The 21,291-nt window shown below is 32.9% G+C and overlaps 1 non-coding gene across 1 annotated transcript; it reads right to left on the reverse strand.

Moving 5' to 3' along the window:
- Nucleotides 1-20,700: 20,700 nt before the first annotated feature.
- On the reverse strand, nucleotides 20,701-20,864 carry LOC123573742 (U1 spliceosomal RNA). The gene has a single exon (XR_006698480.2). It is a non-coding gene; the product is annotated as a U1 spliceosomal RNA (small nuclear RNA).
- Between the last annotated feature and the right edge of the window lie 427 nt (nucleotides 20,865-21,291).

Here is a 21,291-nt window from a genome sequence, read left to right on the forward strand (position 1 = left end):
AAGGTGGGAAAATAAGTATGTCAAAGAAAGGCAACATTTTCACAGACAAATGGGGGAAAGTTTTTCTAAATTTAGAGGCCTCAAATACTGGGGAAATAAAATGATAAATTTTCTTCGTTACCTTTCTTGGTGTCTTGTTGGTATTGTTGTTTTGTGGTGTTGGTGGCAGTGGTGATGGTGATATGTGTGTGTATCTATCTATCTATCTATCTATCTATCTATCTATCTATCTGTCTGTCTGTCTGTCTGTCTGTCTGTCTATCTATCTATCTATCTATCTATCTATCTATCTATCTATCTATCTATCATCTATCTATATATATTTGATTGGCTTTGGTTGCATTTATTATATTTTCAATCAACTGAAGAAGGGTATAATTTTAAATTGCAATATAAGGAATTTAGATTTATTATTAGGAAAATATTGAGTTGTAAATTGTTGAAATTTTTGAAACTGTTGAAAAACTGTCCTATCTAGTTATATGGCAATAGCTTCTATTCTACTTTTGCTAGAAATGAAGACTTTTGCAACACAATATATATGCTATGTTTCTCCAGATTGTACTTCTTATTCAACACAAAGTTTTATTCTAAATCTAGTTGCTAACTTACATATACAGTATTTTCCCCCAAATCCTTCCCAATATTCTGCATAAGATTATTAATTTTGTGGCATGCCATAGCATCCATTCCTTGGAAAACACATGTAATTCTATGCTTCCACAATCCTTAAAATTGTACACTTTACCATAAGCTCCATAACCCTGTTTCCCATTTATCATGAAGTTAAATGTGTTTTCAAAAAGTATCCTGTAATAAAAAAAAATAATAATAATAATAATAATATACTTACGGGCTATGTTTTAATTCCCTTCAGCTGTTTCAAAATAAGGGCTCAATAAACAACTGCTGAATAAAATTTGTCATTTCAGAAAATACTTAAACAAATATTTAGAATAGTTATTTAATGACAAAACTACAGAGTAAATTTCTATTATATTTTTTATTTAGAATAGAAGGAAGGGGTTTTTGCTATTTAACAGGCATGCAATTGATAAAGTAGTATCAAGACTATGAAAATAATTATTATCTGCTGTTTCAGATTCCATACATGATTTGAGTCGGCATTATATGAAACATGTTTAATATATGTAAATGGAAAATAAAAATAGACTGTGCCTGTCTCATTTGATTTTAAATAACAATGTTTTATAGCTGAAAATCTAGACATTGGTTATTCAGCTTCTAGATCTGTTGTGAGTTTCAAATTAGATAATGCTTTTCCAAATACATTGTAAACTCTAAAACATTAAAATAAATATTTAGAGTTACTGTTTTCAAAGATTAAAGTAAATGAAGAGGAGCAAACAAACTAATCTAAGAAAATATATATGCCAACTTTAGAACAAAATAAGTATCCTCATCAACTTGTTGTATTTTATCTTCATATATTGTTAATTATTTTATAAAATAAATATTGTAAACAATGTAGATTCTCTAGCTATTCTTAAGCAAATGCTAACAACTCAGGTTGATAAAAAGAGACCATTAAATTTACTAAAGTGAAGCAAAACAAAGAATTACTTTATGCCCACAACTTATAGGTTTTATATGAAATGTAACTATTTTATGTTAACAGCGTAAAGTGTAACATAGCAGTATTGCAAATGAAGTTCCATAAACCCTGAAATATGTGGGCCTGGACATTCTTAGCACAGAGTTAATTCTGATAAACATATTATTTTTAAATAGCCTGTCATCTTTGAATACCCCAACGGCAGCAAGGAGGAAGCATTGCCGATCAGTCACTTAATTATCTGCAATGTATATGCAAATACCAAGAGTTTGATGAGGTCTTTACATTTGGACTTTAAGTACCCCATTAGTAATCATAAATCCATTACTAATGTTTCTGTGGCACTTAGGCAACAGTGAAAAATTAAGCAATAATGACTTCAAAGGTGGAAGAATCACACAATAACTCCATACCTTTGAGGTCATTTTTACAATTTGAACACGAATTATATGAGTGTACTTCATTGCCTTCAGCATTTAAGAAGCATTGCTAATGAACAGGGAGGTTATTTAGGAAATAGAGTGCAAGAGGTGGATATAGATAGAACACGGAAGCTTAACAGAATTGATTCCAAATATAAAAAGAAACACATTTATTGCTTTTAAATGGCCTAAAATGCAAAACTCACAGATGAAACAGACTTTCAGAAAATCCTGGGAATGTACCAAAGTTGTTCAATCAGCATGACCAACTTCAGCTACTTGCTTTTCATGAATCTTCCGCGGCTCAATGTGGGCCCATAAGTAATGATGTGTAAAAGTCCCTTTGCTTTGTACAGCCATTGTTATTGAAAATGCAGTCATATAAGACAAATTTAACTCTCCTTAGAACTGCTTAAAAGCAATTTTCCTCTAGCTGACTAAATCATACCTAATTTCATTGTGTTAAACAATGTTAAAAACAGCCTAGTAAAGCAAGGTTCAGCCTTAAATATAAAATATCAGAATAATGTAAATGATAAGAGAAATATTAATTTGCAAGTATATAGTGTTTTAAAGCCCTGGAAACCATTATGCAGAATTAAATGTACTAAATACAAAACATATATTTTGAAAATTTCTGAACTATTTATTTTACTAGTCACCTGATGATCTGATACGGATTATTCTTTTGATAAGGTTCATCTTTATAATTTGCCTCATTACCTATGTTTGTATGACATAAAAAAATTTTACATCAGTGAATAAACAGTGCCTAGGGATGAACTATTTTCAAATATTATAATCATATTTGATTCTTCAAAAATATCAAATGAAAGTTATAAAATAAAAATGATTCATTTTTCACAATATATGTAATATTTCTACTCATCAGGGCAACACAATATAAATCAATTTAATATAATAAATTTAGATTTATATTAAGTTTTATATTCTTGACCAATTTTTTAATATGATTAATAGATATATAAGCAAGTCTGCAAAGAAAGATTACCTGAAGCTAATGATAGTCTGAAAATATGTACTGTAGTCTTTTTAAAAGTGTGTTTTATATACAGATATCTTTACAAAGTAGAATATGTATTTAAAAGGGCAAATATGCTAAATTTTATTCCATACTACAAATACTACTATTTTTTTTCAAGTTGAAAATAATAAACATAGAGAAATACCACAAAAATTATATAATAAACTATTTTTATTGAGAAATCCCTTTTGACATGATGCTTCATTATTACTAAATGCTACAGTATATATTGCCTACAAGCAAGGTTCATATTTTGGTATTATAACCATATAAATTAGAAAATTAACACTAATACATTAATACCATGTAATCCTCAGTACCCACACTGGTTTTGACAATTAGCTCAGTAATGTCCTTTATAGAAAGATAATTTAATCCAGTATTGCTCATTTTACTTGTCATTCATCTATTTAGTCCCTTTCTATCTGGAATGTTTTCTTAGTTTTTTCTTGAAATCTCTGTTCTTAACATTTTAAATGTTTACAGGTCAGTTATTTTGTAATTTGCCCTTCCATTTGGGTACATCTAATATTTTCATATATTAAATTTAGGTGATATAATTTTAGCTAGGATATCGCGGAAGAACCTTCTTCTTTTCTTACTGCATCCCATAAAGTATTACCCAGAGTAGAATTGTCCTACTATTTGTGACATTAATTTTGAGCATTTGAAAAAGGTGCTATTTCTCCACTGCAGAGGTATTCTTACTTTTCTCTTATTATTAATAAAATTTCATGGGACCATACTTTGACATTCCATAACTATTCTTCCTCACCTAAATATTACGTACTATTGTTAGCAATTATCGATGTGTCTTGCCCCAATTAACTATAACCATGAGGATTGCAAAATAGTAATTTATCTAATTTCTTTATTACTTCAAAATTACTAGTTGGCATTATCACATAGACTATACCTCCCTAGTGGTCCAATATATTCATTCAGCTTATTTATATCCGTAAAAACATATACAATAGAATTATAACCTTTTACTATTTTATTCTACATTGATTCTCACATGGGAGTTGTTTCCTTGTCCTTTTGACATATTCCCATTATTGGTTGAGCAATTTATAACTTCTGTCACAAAAATGTCTTTTCCCCAACCTTGAAATCAGCCATTTCTCCAAGAAGCCCTTAGGGTCCTATAAGTAGCAAAGTTAATGTCACAGGTGATGGGGCAAATCTACATTAGCTCTTACCTCATGAAATGTAATTGAAGGAGCAGATAATCATTCTGTGATATTTTTGCCAACAATATTTAAAGTGAATCAGATAAAGACATTTGGAAACTGTCTAGTGATGATGGCCTGCTGCTTCTGATGACAACTATCTTCTCACTGTAACCTCACATGGTGGAAGAAGTAGGGCAACTCTCTGGGACTTCTTTTATAGGAGCATTAATCCTATTCATGAGGGATCTCATGCCTAATCACCTCCCAAAGGCTCCACCTCCTAATATTGTCACATAGGGGCCTAAGATTCACCATGTGAATTTTAAGAGAAGGTGAACCTTCATACCATAGCACTCTATTTACAGTTGTACTCTTCATATTCTTTGTGCTTTGAAATCCTTGACCAGGCATTTCCACATGGGCAACTGGCACTGCTTCTCACTTTCCACATGAACATCTTTCTCACCAAGCCTGGGCTCTGACAGTCCATACCAGGAGCCATGGGTATTCTTGTCATTCCACACAGGCTCTGATACCCGCTCAGGTCATTGCTGCTACCATCTAACTAGTACAGAACCCTACCTTACTCATCCTCACCTGATAACTTTTGGACTGAATGTTTTATGAAAGAAGAGAGAAAAGTAAGAATACAACAAGGGCTTTTTTTTTTTTTTTTTTTTTTTGTATATTGCATTTATGCATGCAACACAAATACACACACACACACACACACACAGATAGGTTCTCATTATTGCAGTGGCTATGTTATATTATGTCACCTCAAACTCTGAATTAGTGAGTACGGAATAATTGTTTCTATGGAGAGAGATATATATATATATAGATACGTATCACGTATATTATAATTTAACAAAAATTAAAGTTTATCCTGTATATTCTATTTTCTTTATTTCACAAAAGAAAAATAATGCTTGAGAGTATTAAGTGACTTGCCTGAATCTGCCCCTCTAACAGGTGAATATAATAGGTGGCAGAATTGGGATTCAAACCCATCCAAAAGGCTTCAGATTCAGAGTTTTTTGCATTACATTTCATTACACCTCTCATCAACATCCTCTGGAAAAAGTACAGTATTGATCTGGGGTTTATAAATAACTTTTAGCAAATAGATGAATTTGTTAATGTGAAATCTGCAAATAATGAGAATCAACTACATATTTGTATGTTTGTATGTATCTAAATATCTATATCTCTCTATATATGTCTGTTTATACTTATGTTTATGTCTATATTATATTTATATCTACATCTGTTTCTGTTATATATATAAATGTGTTGGGAGAAAATTTATCCTAGATATTTTATGTTTCCTGTATGATCCATGCCTTCCAGGAAACAAGCATACTCAAACAGCAAAGATGCCTTAGAAGTTAGAGAAAGCACTCTCCTAAAGATACAGACCCCAGAAAAATCCTATGATTTATGAAGATAAAGTTTCCTCCATCTTATCTTAGGGACAGTTGCTTAAATTCCAAGGTAATTAATAATCTCTTTATCTGAAACGGAGTATGAAAAGATAAACCAGCAGCTCGTAAACATTTAGAACCCCTTAAGTTTGGGGTTCTTTTTCAGTGATGCAAATCCACTATATATACAGGTAAACATCTGACACTCATCTGTCATGGAGTTTGGCAAATGGGGAACTGGCAATGACTGGATCCAGTTTCTGCTTTTACCATAAGTAATAAACCATCTTTATCTCTGACGTGAGTTCTTGTGTCTTTATAAGTACATGCATATGATACTGAGGCGAGCTAACTTGCTAGCTTTTAAGTAAGGTGAAAATCTCAAACAGAACTTTCATAGTTTTGGACTTAGCATCAATATGCTTCAAGGTGTATAATCAACTAAAAAAAGAAACTTGACATTATATTTTTAAAAAGTATTTCTAGAAAATAAAGATGAAAGAAAATGCCCCTATTAATTGCAGTACTAATTTTTTATTCCTAGGCCAGTCAACAAAAATTAAAAACGAATCAGGATAGAAAAGTAAGCTCAGGACTTAAAAACAAAATTAATCAAGACCTTTTTTCCCTCAGTTTCACCTGCAAATAATATCTAACACAACAACTCCCTCCCCACTCCCCCATGACAAGAATACATGTCCACACTGAATCAGCCTCTAAGTTCTTCTGATTTTAAATCCTGTATTATTTAGGATAAAATAATTTATGTAATATAAGAAAACATAAACTTTCCCAATATAAACACCTTGCTTTTCCAAAGACTTCCCTACCTGTGCTAATTCAGTACCTGAGGCTCCTTGCAACTTTTTTTTTTTTTTACTCTGCAAATGTGTCAGCTCCTTAATTGTGCTGTATCCATCCAGCAGTCAACAACACTGCCAAAATAACAGTCATTTACATTGTACTATGCCAAAGTCCTACTGGGATCCAAGGGAGTTCATGAAATGTAGTCCCTGGCTAACCATTCTGACTAAAGAGCAAATCTACATTATAAAAGTGAGAAGCAAACATCTTTGTTGAAAATATAACCACGCAGTCACATGTCTCTGCATCTACCTTTTGAACAACCACAAGTAGATCCTTATCATAGTTTCTAGAAATTAATACTCAAACAATTTCTATGCCTAAATCCATTCTTCCCTCTTCCAAAAGACCAAACTTTCTAATATTCAAATTAATCATATAATTCATTTTAATATGCACTCAATATTTCTATCACTTACAGAAAAAACTGAATTTCTAAACATTTTGTATGAGGAGCTCTAGTAACTGGCTTCTACCTATGTTTCCCTTCTCCACTTTAGATGCTTGAAGGCTCATACTTTACCATCCAGTAATGTGAACTTGTAATTCCTCACATATCACCTGCTTTTCCCATTGAATTATTACAAAAGACATGGTCAGAAATTATTCTGTATATAACCACCCACTCTTCATATTGGTTAGTTTATACAAAGTGATAAAATGTATTATACAAAAATATTTCAATTTTATTGGATAATTAAACATTTAGCACCCAAATAATGTGTTAATTAAAACTCTAATATGATATAATATGAAACACTGCTTCATTTATTATATTGCCTGTCTCTAATATCAATATATCCAATATTAAAAGATTGAAAATAAGTGTATCTTGTTATGTAAGACAAGGGAAATGATTTTCAAGCTATTTGAACCAATTTCTGTGTTCCAATAGCAACCTACAGATAATATCCCTTAATATGTCAAATCACATTTTACTCTCTTTACACCCCATTGATCTGCAACTGCCTGAATATAGGACACTATCTTTAACTCTTTATTTTGCATATCAGAAAAAGAACTATCTCATAGGTAATATACATTTGATAAGCTCTTCAAAATTTGATGTTTCAAGTAAAATATTATGTTTAGAACTTGACTGAGAAAGGTAATAAATTTTTTATCTTTAATGGAGTAAGATATTTTTGAGACATGAATAAAATAATTACATAAAGCATTCTGTTCTATAGGAAAGTGAGAGAGGTAAAATAATAATAAAAATAATTGTAATTACCGCTTGATATTCCTGTGAGTTCTTAAAGTTTATAGCACTCTACCTCTCTGATCTCAATTTATGAAAAATTATAATTTTATCCTCAAGTGAAAAACCATTCTACTAATTTTTTTTTTTTTTTTTTTTTTCTGGTTAAGATATGCAGGAAAGAGACCCAGAGGCAAACTGGGAATTGCATTTTTGCACCTCCTTTTAAAATCTCATTTATTTTGCCTGATACTTTTAAACTGATCCATTGTTTCTTTTATAAAAGACCTCTTTCTACATTTTAATCAAACTTTATTTCTAAGATACTTGTCATTGTTAATGGACTTTTGAAATCTTCAGCGTCTTTTGTTGTTTTTACCTATGCAAAATTGTGGGAAGAAAAGTTACTTTACACTGACTGATCTATGAAGCTTGTCATTTGAGACAGTTCCTTATTTTCTGAAGGTTTTTTAAAGTGAATTAACACTTTGATGCCATTACTAAATGTAATAATAGTTTCTTTAAAAAAGTGAATATCTAATATGTATAACAAATATAGTAAGTAATATATATGTGTAACCTTGATATTTCCTTCAGACGTTTTGAATTCCAAACTTCAAAACTGAATTATATCTTAATTGGCAAGCTGCTAAATAAGAAATCCATATGTAACTATAATTATATAGGCTAGTAGAATTATGTATGCTGTGCACATATTCAATAAATAATGCTCTATGTATTGATTTAAAAAATAGAGTAACTCAGTGGTAGTAAATAATAAAGGCTGAGCATGCATACAATTATTTAGTCATTCATTAGTCAACTAAGGTCTGATTGCTGACCCTATATATGACCCTTTGTTAGAAGTGAGCCTGTGGTTGGCAGTTAAACATGTTTTTCCTTCCTTTGTGCCATGAGAAGTGAAATGAGAAATACATAGCAGGAATGCTCACTTGAAGAAAAACAGATAATGCCAGCAAATATCAAAAGAACAATCAACAAAGTTTGACTAATTGGAAAAACACAAAATCTAAAATTCCATTATATGTGTCTGTGTATCTACCTATATCTATGTCTATCTATATCATCTACATTTACTTCTATCTGTATATTCATCCTAGTTATTGATTAATTTTGAAATATTAAAGTTCTAGAGAAGCAAGGGATTACTGTAACTCCCAAACAAAATAAATGCATGTATTTCCAAAGAGCATCAAATGTTTATATGAATGTGTTATCTCAAGTCAAAGAAGCAAGGCAATGACATTTTAGGCAATGAGTTGATCTTTAGATACATATCTAATTATTGTCACAATATACAATTTACTCTTAATACAATAAATAAGTTTATTTCTCTTCTAGATAAAAAAGAAATTGTGCTCTGGTTTAAAGGTGTCACATTGGAAGCAGCCCTCACCAGTCAAACCCGCAGCACCTTGTCTTGCTTTTCCCACCTTGACAACTACATTTCTATTGTTTATCAGTTACCCAGACTCAGACACTCTGTTATAGCAGAACAAACAAGCTAAGACACCTGGCATCAAGATAAACAATGTCTAAATCTCCCCAAATATTTTTAGTTATAATAAGTCACAAGGTTTTTCATAAGTTCTTTCATTAAAACACTCTTGTTATAATGCAAAATATCATTTATTTACAACAGTTGTTTCAATAATAATGTAGACTTTTCCCTGCAGTCCTATCCTTCTACCAAAGATACCCTAAGGTAATATCTAGCACTTAATCCAGGGGGAACATTTCACAGGAGTACTATTGTCCCCTCTTATTTATGGCTTCACATTCCATGATTTGTTATTCATGGTCTACCGCATTTCAAAGAAAATTAAGTGGAAAATTCCAAAAACAAATAATTTATAAGTTTTAAATTACACACTGCTCTGAGTAGTGTGATGAAATCTTACACCATCCCTTCCATCCAATCCAGAACATCAGAATATGAATCAACCTTTGGTCCAGTGTGTCTATGCTATATATGTGATCAGCACATTAATAACTTAGTAGATTTTTCAGTTATAAGATCAACTGTAGTAGTATCCTGGGACTTATGTCCAAAGTCAACATTAGCCTAATGTTATATCACAATGCCTACATTATTCACTTCACTTTGTTTAATCATGTAGGCATTTTATCATCATACATTATCATAAGAAGGGTATTATACAATAAATAAATTTAGAGAAAGAAGTCACACACACATAACTGTTGTTATAGTTTTCTATTACTAGTTATTGTTGTTAATCTCTTACTGTGCCTAATTTATAAATTAAACTTTATCATATATATGTATCTATACAAAACAATAGAGAGCATATAAGGTTCAGTACTGAGTGTTGTTTCAGGTAGCCACTGCGGTTGTTGAAATGTATTCCCTGCAGATAAAAGGGGACTACTGTATCTATATCAACACTCATCTATGTCTCATTAACAGTCTGAGACTGATGACATAAAAACAAACAGAAGGAACTTCTTATATTCATAATTGATAAACAATTTTATTGAGTAGAGGATTTAATAATTCATACTGACTTAAAAAATCTTTATAAAATGTGCAGTGAGAAATGTAATACCTCATTTACTGAGGTCGATGAGAAAAATACACTTCTCCAGCCAACCACTGCTGGGACTATTGAGCCAGTAGCAGCTCAGCAACTCCCTGGGACAAAACTCACAGTGGGATGGCAACTTGCCATCTTTGCTGTCTCCCAGCCCTCGTCCTTGTTGTCTCCAGGCTTTGGAGAATCCACAGGACCAGGGGCTGGTCTAGACCTCTAGCACAAAGCATCCACCTAATGGAAAAGTGGCCAAACTGTTCTCCACACAGGTTCTTGTCCTCACTTTTCCTCACTGGAGAGGAATGCCTGGTCTGGGACTCCAGCACAACTATCCTGGCCCTCGCGTGACCACTTCAATCAGAGGTAGCACAGCAGTTAAAGCAACACCCACACAGACAGCTGAGGAAGAACCAGTGTAAGGACTCCAGCAACTCAAATGGCCAGTGTCTTATGTCCTCCAAATGACTACACTGGTTCCATAACACCGGTTCTTAAACAGGTTTCATTAGCTGAAATGACAATAGCAGAATTCAGAATATGAATAGGAATAAAGATCATCAAGATTCAGGAGAATGGGAAAACCCAATCCAAGGAAACTAAGAATCACAATAAAATAATACAGAAGGTGATGGACTAAATAGCAAGGATAAAAAGATAGCTGATCTGATAGAGCTGAAAAACATACTACAAGAATTTCATAATACAATCATAAGTATTAACAGTAGAATAGACCAAGGTCAGGAAAGAATCTCAGAACTTGAAGACTAGTTCTCTGAAACAAGACAGTCAGACAAACATGAAGAAAAAATGAATAAAAAGGAATGAACAAAACCTCTGAGACATATGGGACTATGTAAGGAGGCCAAATCTATAAATAATTGGCATCCCTAAAAGGGACGAGAAGAAAGCAAGTAACTTAGAAAAAAAATTATGAACCTTGCTAGAGAGGACAACACTCAAATTCAGGAAATACAAAGAACTTCTGCAAGATTCTCTACAAGAAGATCATCCCAATCTGGTGCTTATGAGCATAAGCATCAGATTTTCCAAGGTTAAAATGAAAAAAAAAAAAAATATATATATATATATATGCTATATATATATATATATATATATATATGCTAAAGGCAACTAAAGAGTAAGGGCTGGTCACATACAAAAGGAACCAAACCATTAGGCTAACAGTGGAATTCTCAGCAGAAACCTTACAAGTCAGAAGATATTGGGGGCTTATATTCTTTTTTTTTTTTTTTTTTTTTTTTTTGAGACGGAGTCTCGCTCTGTCGCCCAGGCTGGAGTGCAGTGGCGCGCGATCTCAGCTCACTGCAAGCTCCGCCTCCCAGGTTTACGCCATTCTCCTGCCTCGGCCTCCGGAGTAGCTGGGACTACAGGCGCCCGCCACCTCTCCCGGCTAGGTTTATTTTATTTTGTTTTATTTTATTTTATTTTATTTTATTTTATTTTATTTTATTTTTTAGTAGAGACGGGGTTTCACGGTGTTAGCCAGGATGGTCTTGATCTCCTGACCTCGTGATCCGCCCATCTTGGCCTCCAGAGTGCTGGGATTACAGGCTTGAGCCACTGCGCCAGGTCAGGGGACTTACATTCAACACCCTAAAAAGAAAAAATCTTTAATCAATAATTTTATATCTAGTCAAACTAAGCTTATTCAGCAAAGAAGTAATAAGATTATTTTCAGATAAGCAAATATGAAAATCGTTCTTTACCATCAGACCCACTTTAAAATAGATCTTGAACAGACCACTAAATATGAAAAGGAAAGACTATTACAAGCCATTACAAAACACACTTAAGTACACAGTCCGGTGACACTATAAAGCAACCACACAAACAAGCCAGTGTAATAACCAACTAACAACACAGTGACAGGATCAAATGCACACATATCAATACTAATCGTGAATATAAATGAGCTAAATGCTCTATTTAAAAGGCGGAGAGTGGCAAGCTAGATTAAAAAGCGAGATCAAACTGTATGCCGTCTTCAAAAGACTCATCTGACATGCAGTGACTTCCATAGCCTCAAAATAAAGGGATGGAGGGAAATTTACCAAGCAAATGCAAATAAGAAAAAAGCAGAAGTTGCAATCCTAATTTCAGAAAAAAACAGACTTCAAACAAAGATAAAAAAATTATACAGGAGGGCCTTACATAGTATTTAAAGGGTTCAATTAAACAGGAAGGTCTAACTATTCTAAATATATATATATATACACACACACACACACTCTCAAGACAGGGGCACTCAGATTCATAAAGTAAATTCTTAGAGACCTACAAAAATACTTAGATGCCAACAAAATAATAGTGGGAGAATTCAACACACCACTTACAGTATTAGACAGATCATTGAGGTAGAAAATTAACTAAGCTATTCAAGACCTGAATTCAACATTGGACAAAATGAATCTGATATACATCTCCAGAACTCTCCACCCCAAAATAAGAGAATATGCATTATTTTAATCTCCGTATGGCACATACTCTAAAATCAACCACACAATTGGACATAAAACAATCTTCAGCAAATGCATAAAAACCACAATCATACCAAACATATTCTTGGATCACAAGGGAATAAAAATAGAAATTAAGATTAAAAAAAAATCACTCAAAACCATGCCGTTGGCCAGGTGTGGTGGTTCATGCCTCTAATCCCAGCACTTTGGGAGGCTGAGGCAGACACATCACCTGAGGTCAGGAGGTCTACAGAAGCTTGGCCAACATGGTGAAACCCGTCTCTACTTAAAAAACAAAAATTACCCAGGTGTGGTGGCAGGTGCCTGTAATCTCAGCTACTTGGGGGGCTGAGGCTGGAGAATTGCTTGAACCTGGGAGGCAGAGGTTGCAGTGAGCCAAGGTCATGCCATTGCACTCCAGTCTGGGGGACAAGAGTGAACCTCTCTCAAAAATAAAACATGCAATCACATGCAAATTAAGCAACCTGCTATTGAATGACTTTTGGGTAAATCATGAAATTTAGGAAGAAATCAAGAAGTTATTAGGGGTTAATGAGAACAAATAAACAACTTAGCAGAATCTCTGGAACACAGCTAAGACAGTGATAAGAGGGAAATTAATAGCACTCACTATACCAAAATTTTAGAAAGTTCTCAAATTAGCAATCTAACATCACAACAAAAATAACTGGAGAAGCAAAACCAAACCAACCCCAAATCGAGCAGTTGACAAGAAATAACTAAAATTAGAGCTAACCTGAAGGAGATCCAAGAAACCATTCAAAATATCAACAAATTCAAGTTGTTTTTTGAAAAATAAAATAAAATAAAATAAGCCACTAGCTAGATTAATAAAGGAGAAAAGAGAGAACATCCAAGTAAACATGATACGAAGAAAGCAAGAAATTATTTCTGACTCCACAGAAATAAAAATAACCACCAGAGACTACTGCAAACGCCTCTGTGCACACAAACCAGAAAACCCGAAATAGATGGATCAATTTCTGGACACATACATCTTCCTAAGACTGAACCAGGAAGAAATTAATTTGCTTATCCATTAAAGAGCTCCAAAATTGAACTGGTAATAAATAGCCTACCAACCAAATAAAGCACAGGACCAGATGGATTCATAGCCAAACTATACTGTTAAGTACAAAGAAGAGCTAGTATCATTCCTACTAAACCTATTCCAAAAAATTGAGAAAGGGGAATCCTTCCTCAACTCATTCTATGAAGCTAGCATCATCCTGATACAAAACCATGGCAGTGACACAACCACCACAACAACAACAACAAAACTTCAAGCCAATGACCTTAATGAACATGGATGTAAAAGTCCTTAACAAAATACTGGCAAATCGAATGCAGCAGTATATCAGAAAGCTAATCTATCATGAACCAGTAGACTTTTCCCCTGGTATGCAAGGTTGGTTCAACATATGGAAATCAACAAATGTGATTAATCACATAAACAGGATTAAAGACAAAAAACACATGATTATCTCAATTGATGCAGAAAAGGCTTTAGATAAAATTCAAAATGGATTTATGATAAAAACTCTCAATATACTAGGCATTGAAGGAACATACTTCAAAATAGTAAGAGCCATCTATAACAAACCTGCAGCCAACATCATACTGAATGGGCAAAACCTGGAAGCATTACCCTTGAAAACCAGCACAAGGCAAGGATGCCCTCTCTCACCACTCTTATTCAACATAGTATTGGAAATCCTGACCAGAAATATCAGTCAAGAGAAGGAAATAAAGGATATCCAAATAGGAAGAGAGGAAGTCAAACTATCCCTGTTTGAAGATGACACGATCCTCTATCTAGAAAATACCATAGTCTCAGCCCATAAACTCCTTCAGCTGATAAACAACTTCAGCAAAGTGTTAGGATACAAAATTGGTGTACAAAAGTTACTAGCATTTTTATATACCAACAACAGTGAAGCTGAGATCCAAATCGGAATCCAATCCTAATCACAATTGTCAAAAATAATAAAATAAATAGAAATACAGGTACCCAGGGAGGTGAATGATCTCTACAATAAGAGTTACAAAACACTGCTTAAATAACTCAGAGAAGATACAAACAAATGGATAAAAACACTCCATATTATTAAAATGGCCATATTTCCAAAAATGATTTATAGATTCAATGCTGTGCCCATCAAACTACCAATTACATTCTTCACAGAACTATATAAAACCTCTTGTAATTAACGTATAATCAAAAATAGAGGGTGAATAGCCAAGGCAATTCTAAGCAAAAACAACAAAGTTCAGGCATCATTCTACCTGACTTCAAACTATAACACAGGGCTACAGCAACCAAAACAGCACGGTACTGGTACAAAAACATACATAGATACATAGACCAATGGAACAGAATAGAGAGCCCAGAAATAAGGCTTCTCATATACAACCATATGATCATTGACAAAATTGACAAAAACAACCAATGGGGAAAGGACTCCCTACTAAATACATAGTGCTGAGACAACTGGCAAGCCACATGCAAAAGACTAAATCTGGACCCCTTTCTTAACACCGTACACAAAAATCAACTCAAGATCGATTACAGACTTAAATGTAAAACTCAAAACTATAATTAAACATAATAGTTTCTGCACAGCAAAATAAACTGTCAGCAGAATAAACACAACCTACATATTGGGAGAACATATTTGGAAACTACGCATATGACAAAGATCTAATATCCAGCATATGTAATGAATTTAAACATGTTTATAAGAAAGAAACAAACAACCTCATTAAAAAATGAGCAAAGGACATGAGCAGACTCTTCTCAAAAGAAGACATATGTACAACCAAAAAACATATGAAAAGTTTAGTATCACTGTATTAGAGAATTAAAAATCAGAACCACAGTGAGATATCTCACACCAGTCAGAATGACTATTATGAAAAAATCAACAAATAACATATGCTGGTAAGGTTATGGAGAAAAGGGAACACTCATACATTGCTAGTAGGAGTGTAAACTAGCTCAACCATTGGGGAAAGCATTGTGGCAATTCCTCAAAGATCTAAAAACAGAACTACCATTTGACCCAGCAGTCCCACTACTGGGTAAATAGCCAAAGAATATAAATAATCTTATGATAAAGACACATTCACATGTGTATTCATTGCAGCATTGTTCGCAATATCTCAGATATGAAATCAACCTAAATGCCCACCAATGATATACTAGATAAATAAAAAAAGTACATATACACTATGGAATACTATGCAGCCATAAAAGAGAATAAGGTTATGTCCTCTGTAGGAACATGTATAAAACTGGAGACTGGCCGAGGATGGTGGCTCACGTCTGTAATCCCAACACTTTGGGAGGCCGTGGCGGGTGGATCACCTGAGGTCAGCAGTTTGAGACCGGCCTGAGCCAACATGGTGAAACCCCATCTCTACTAAAAACACAAAAATCCGCTGGGCATGGTGGCAAGCACCTGTAATCCCAGCTACTTGGGAGGCTGAGACGAGAGAATCACTTGAACCCGGGAGGCAGAAATTGCAGTGAACCAAGATCCCAACACTGCACTCCAGCCTGAGTGACAAGAGTAATACCCTGTCTCAAAATCAATGACAACAACAACAAAAATTGGAGACCATCAATCCTTAACAAACTAACACAGGAACAGAAAACAAAATACCACCTGTGCTCATTTAAAAGTGAAAGATAAAGGATGAGAACACATGAGAAATGGGGAACAACAGACACTCTTGCCTTCTTGATGGTGGAGGTTGGGAGGAAAGAGAGGAAAAGAAAAAATAATTTGTTACTAGGCTTAGTACCTGGGTGGCAAAATAATCTGTATAACAAACTCCCATCACAGAATTTTACCTATATAACCACATGCAATGTATTCCTGAACCTAAAATAAAGTTTGGAAAAAAAAAAAAAAAGAAAGAAAAGAAAGAAAAGTCAGAGACAGCATTGAATCTGAAGGTCTTATGGGAGTCTTATTTGCATAACTGCCTTTGCCCCAGAATCTGCTACTAAGTCACAGCCACTTGAGCTTTAATTCTACCTTCTTAAAATGGGAGTAAGTATAATATTCTATCTCCTTCACCAGGTCCTTGAGTTCCTTCACTGTAATAGTGAAAGAAGTTGGAAAGCACTGTGGTTTCAAGCTTAAACTTGCATCCTCTTTCATTTTCTGTCTACCAGCAGCACTTCTTTTGACTTTGAAGTGCTAGTGTGCTGCAGATTCTTCATCTTTAAAATAAAAATGATATCCAATAAAAAACTAATTTTCTGAAACAGTATGAAATAAAGCCTGTTTATAGAATCTCAACCAATTAATATTTTATGCCAAATAGAAACATTTACATTTGTATCATCTTTATAAAATTTTATACAAGCCTTACTTTTTCCTTGTGGTTATCTCATACATAAGAAGATCTTGTTTTCTTCTCTAGAGGCATATGTATTTTTGTAATTTTTATTTTATTACTATTTTGTGAGGGTAGTTGCATGTATGAAGAGATACTGAAAACTACAGTGTAAACTCCCATTAAATATTTTTCCTTAAATATATGATAAAACAATACTTCTTTATGGACAGTGATTTTTAATGAATTTTTCTGACTCTATTTTTAAAAAATCTATAACATGGAAGAAATCTTTGCTCCTAAACATAATCAAAGCTGAATTTTATGTTCTCTACAGAAGGCAAATGGATATATTGGTATAATGAAGGACTTCCACAAACGGCTTCATGTTTGTTTGGATAATTATATACATAGATATATAAAAAAAGATGTATGTATAAATAAATGAATGAATGCAGTGATATGCCAGAGCTAACTTGTATGAGCTCACAGGAGCCTACTATTAAATATTCAGGAATGTTTTGCACTGGTTGTTAAATAGAGAGTTTTTACATCTGAAATTGTATGTTACAATTAAGTAGATTATATTAAAAGAAAGATAACAAATACTCAAAAGTTACCACTTCTTCCTAATTATTTCACTAAATTTAATTAATGTACATGACTTTGAGGTTATATATGCCAATTGCATTTGTATAGTAGAAATGCTATAGAATCACATGTGTATTTCTTTCTAACTCTGTTCAATGATATCCAATCAATGGACCATTGTGAGAGTATTTATGCAATGGAGAGTGACACATTTCAATTTTTGATTTGTTTTTTTTTTTTTTGGTTGTCTAGATGAAGGATTGGCAAGCTTTTTTTGTTGCAAATACTCAAAACTGCTAGCTTAATGTCCCAATATTTTAATTGGTAATTTTGCAGTTACATTGGAAAATGAGAATGGTCTTCAGTATTGATTTGCAGTGCATTTTATATACCAATTTTTTTTATTATTATTATACTTTAAGTTCTAGGGTACATGTGCATAACATGCAGGTTTGTTACATATGTATACTTGTGCCACTGAACTAAGAAGCTTTCTAATTTTCCATGTTGTTTAACAGTTCGAAAAACATAACACTATTCCACCTTTGAAGATATGAAGGAAAATTGCTGAAAACCATATTACTCAGCAAACGTAAGTTGTATGGCATGTCAATCTTATTTCACCTGTAATATAAGTCATCAAATATTCTCAAAAATATAGTTTTTATGTGGTTTCCTTTCCTGTATTTCAGTTTCGATACAAGTGCTCAAATTTTTCATTTATTTAATAAATAGAAGGAAAAGCATTTGTTCAGATGCAGTTGCAATCATTTGATACTAATAATTTCTTATTAGAAAAATAAACATTTTATAAATGAATCCATTCATTGTACAACCTTCTAAAGTAGATCATTCTCATTTTTTAACATGTTTTTAAACAACAAAAATATCTGCCCTTTAGATAATGCAACTTTCTCAAACAAATATACCTGCAATTGTCAAATATATTTATGAAAAAAAATTATTTTATTGTCTTTAATCATCCAAGGGCAGTGTTTTTGTAGAATATAACAAGTCACAATGAATCAATACACCCAGAATTCAAAAATTTGTTTCTCAATTGGCAAGAGATTTTGAAACAAAAAGTACTTTCTGCCCTTTGGAAAACACTGGGTAAATTATAACGTACTCAAATCCTATGAGTTGGTAAAATGTTACCTAATTAGAAGAAAATCAATGTGATCTTCAGTGTTGAGAAGGAATTCAAAATGAATAAATTCTGGCTCAGTCACAAGGTTAAAAAATGAAAGAAATTTTCTTCTCATTATAATGTAAGTTTTGGTTGAGGTAAGATAGATATAGTATATATGAATGTTATGTGTCCAGTTAGAACACATCACATTATAGGTTAAATTTTATCACTACTCACTTCAAAAACCTTGAATGGCTTCTGATTTTATTTAGAGACAGATTAAATCAATGGTATTTGGGATATGCTTTAAAGCATTACAGACTCTTTGTGTGGTTAATTTTTGTAAAGAAAAATAAATAAATTTAAGCTTTTTTATAAAAGGTCAAAGTATAAAATATTGAGCTCAATAGTTAAAACAATTTCAGCTCCATTACAAAAAAAAGGTTTAGATATGAAAATGGTATGTTCCTTTGCTTTATACTGGCTTTTTGAAGAAGTCTGGTAGAGACTTTTATTAGCCAATATTCCAACTACAATTATGAAGAGAATGAGAAAGATTAACCTTTAGAGGAAAAGACAGTAACTCTAATTAAAACATTATCCTCGCTACAGGCAAGAGATGTTTTATAATAAAACAACTCACACAATAAGTACACTTTTAATGTGTACTTATTTAATGTGTACTTACACTGCAGAGTAAGGTCATGTTTGCCTAATATGAGGGTGGTAGCTGCTATGGTTAAGAAAATGTATTTTTCTCCACAACCAAAACCTATGATCACCTGTTTACACGTAACCTAGCAAGCCTAGAAGAATAAATGTTGGAGATGCAGAATTTCTCAGCAAATTGAGATTCATGGCTAGTTTTATATCCTCCTATGTAAATATGTTAAAATGGGAAAAGTCGCAAGCATATGCATGGCTTTAAAAATTATAATTTCCAATATGAGTAATGTGTATTTTTTCTGGGCATATTTGATTCAGTCATAATGTTAATACATTTCTTTATTCTCTTATTATAAGAATAAATACTGTATTTGTATGATCAGTAGAAAAATAATCAGTGAAATATTTATAATGGCTTTGACATTGCAGAAAGTAATCTGCAGTTGGCTGAGTAATCTTGCTAATCTTGATCACTCCTGCTTGCCTTTTTTGTGTGTTGATTTGTTGTTGTTTGTTGTGTTTTGTCCATTTCTTTGTTTTTGTTTTTTTTTTATGGGAAACTTTGAAAAACTGTGGTATTTTATATGGAGAAAAGGCTGACAGACACACACACAAACACAGAGAAACACTTAAAGAAAAAATATTGTAAATCACAAGCCAATGTAATCATACAGGTGCCAAATACTATGTATTTACGTAACACCCAAAGTTCCATGTTTACCTTCACTAATCAGAATCCTTTATCTGTGAAGCAACCATATCTTTAGCTTTGTGATTATCATTTTTTCTTTATGGCCATTGCTCTTATACAGCTCTATAAAAAAATAGAGCATCTTTTTTTTATTATATAAATCAATATATTATCTCAGTGTTTCTTTGTGTGTTGTATCTTTGCTTACTATTGAGTTTTCATGTTTCACCCTTTTTGCTGCCATATCTATAGTTGATTTAAATTATTGTGTGGTTTGCATATTAATATGCCACAATTATTTGTCCATCCTCTTTGGCTGATAGATACTTGGATTGCATATAGTCTTTTAAAATCAATGAAAACTGCTACTATGAGCATTTTTGTACATGTCAGATGTGAACAGGTATAAACATTTCTGTAGGGTGCTTAAGCAGGAGTAAAATTGTTGAGTCGGAATGACACATCTATTCTTTTTTTTTTTCTTTCCCTCAGGGGAAAGCGCGAATGCAGTCCCCCACTACCACAAATTATGCAGTTGAGTTTCCCACATTTGGGGAAATCCCAGGGGTCAGCACATCCGGAGTGCAATGGATAAGCCTCGCCCTGGGAAAACCACCTTCGTGATCATGGTGTCTCCCCTGCCAGGTAAGTATTACGCATCTATTCTTATTTCCTAATTAATGCCTATAAGTTTTCCAGTTTATTTTTTCAGTTCCAACTATCAATATATGAGAGTTTTTTGCCTCAGGATACTTCCTAACTTATGTCAGACATAAATTGTAATAGCATGACATGATTTAACTTATGTTTCCTTGATATATATTTCAAAACTGATAAACTAAATTTATCTAAAAATTAATCCCTTATAATATAGACAAGTCATTTAATGAGTAAGAATATGGTCAGAAGAGCAAAATATGTCTGTTCTAGGTCTACCCTAGACAAATTAGGTCTATCCTAATTTATCATAGGAAATTAGAGATAATAAAACTGTAGGTAAGTCAAGGGGAGCTTAAATCACAGAAAGATGTCAGAAATTGGTGATTCGCAGGAGATCACCTGGAAGTCACAGTGAATTTC

This window comes from Macaca fascicularis, chromosome 5, assembly GCF_037993035.2.
Source record: "Macaca fascicularis isolate 582-1 chromosome 5, T2T-MFA8v1.1".
Classification (NCBI taxonomy): domain Eukaryota; kingdom Metazoa; phylum Chordata; class Mammalia; order Primates; family Cercopithecidae; genus Macaca; species Macaca fascicularis.